Raw genomic sequence first — 2,002 nt, 5'->3', positions numbered from 1 at the left:
AGAGGAAGAGTCATTGGATCAATTTTGTGCATGACTCAGAGTTCTGGCAAGCTCCTGTAGATGGGGAAATGAAGAGGAGATGGTTCGGAACCAGTTGTTGCAGGGCTGCAGCTCCGGTAAACTGAGGAGGCAGGTATTGAGGGAACCTGGTTTGACCCTACAACAGATCCTTGACACAGGGAGGGCCTATGAGCTGGCTGACGCGAGGGGTGCGAAAATGGATGCAGTCACGCATGGGAGAAAGAAAGACGAGGCTTTCGCAATTGGCTGCACTACCCCAGGAAAGTCAAGGTCGGCGTCAAGAGGAGGTGATAGCCCCGGGGGGCATAGCAACGCTCCCTTGTGCCAATATTGTGGGTACGACCTGCCACACATGGGTGACTGTCCAGCCAAATCGAGAACCTGTGGGCGGTGTAACACACCAGGACATTATGCTAGGGTGTGCAGAGCAACAGCACCTGTTGCAGCATCGAGAGGGCCCAAAAGGGTTGCCAGAGGCAGCACTCGGAGAGTGAGGGGTGTATCATCCATTGAACAAGGTATGCAGGACCTAAACATCGCCGAGGAGGAGGAGGAGGAAGATGAAATCTTCTTCATCTCAAGTATAGCTGAAGGCCCCGGCAGAAGACGACAACCTAAGTGCACGGTTAACATTGGGGAAACACCCACACCGGTCTTGATAGACACTGGAGCGTCCGTCTGTGTGCTGGCGACGGAACACTACAACGCACTCCCTGGTCCACCAAGCCTAGCCCACAGCACGTATATACGCTTTCGGAGGACACACACCGCTCCCCACCCAAGGAGTATTCGTGGCCCCAGTCACTCACGGACAAAATCGAATAAGGGCAAGGTTCTTTGTGACAGATGTGAGCCCGCATTCCCTTCTGAGTTGTGCTGCGGCTGAGGCATTGGACATTGTACACTTCTCATTTGCGGTCTACCACACTGACTTGGAAAACTTGTTGAGTCGTTTTGAGACGATATTCCGAGGGATAGGGAAACTAAAGGCTGACCCAATACGCCTCCACATCGATGGGTCTGTGAGACCAACGGCTCTCAAACACCGCCGCGTCCCTTTCCATCTGAGGACACAGGTGGAACGCGAGCTGCAATCCCTGATAGACAAGGTCATCCTTGTGAAGGTAGAGGGCCCTACCCCGTGGGTCTCCCCGATTGTGGTAGCCCCAAAGCCCAAACAGCCGGGTGCAGTACGCATCTGCGTGGACATAAGGCTTCCCAACCTAGCAATCAAAAGAGAGCGCCACATAACACCCACCCTGGACGACATCATTGGGGAGCTTCAAGGGGCGAAAGTGTTCTCAAAACTGGATTTGAGATCCGGGTACCATCAGTTGGAGCTCCACCCCGAGTCAAGAAACATTACAACGTTTACGACTCACGAGGGGCTATACCAATATAAAAGACTCAGTTTTGGTATTTCTTCTGCGGCAGAGGTCTTCCAGACTGGACTCAAGGGAGTGATAAACATGTCGGATGACGTTCTGGTCTTTGCCCGTTCCGAGGCTGAACACCTAAAGCGCCTGGGAAGCACACTGGTGAGGCTGCGCGACCTAGGGTTGACACTGCACAAAGAGAAGTGTGAGTTCCTGAGAGACAGGCTGGAATTCTTCGGGTTCGTCTTCCACGCGGGGGGCATATCACCTGATCCCAAAAAAGTGAAAGACATCCGGGAAGCAACCCCGCCAACCTCACCATCTGAAATCAGAAGCTTCCTGGGTATGGTGACGTATTGTGGTCGCTTCATCCGCAATCTAGCCTCCCTGTCGGAACCCCTGAGAGCGCTCACCAGAAACGACATCGCCTGGAACTGGGGGCATAAAGAACAGAGGGCTTTCGACACCATCAAAAATGCCCTATCGGAACAAGAAACAATGGCATACTTTAATCCGGATCGGTAGTCTGAAATTGTAGTCGATGCCAGCCCCGTAGGACTGGGGGCTGTCCTCATGCAGGCCGACAATCAAGGAACAATGAGGCC

Source organism: Ambystoma mexicanum, chromosome 5q (assembly GCF_040938575.1).
Source record: "Ambystoma mexicanum isolate Mex_15411 chromosome 5q, UKY_AmexF1_1, whole genome shotgun sequence".
Lineage (NCBI taxonomy): Eukaryota > Metazoa > Chordata > Amphibia > Caudata > Ambystomatidae > Ambystoma > Ambystoma mexicanum.
This window is presented reverse-complemented; position numbering follows the sequence as displayed.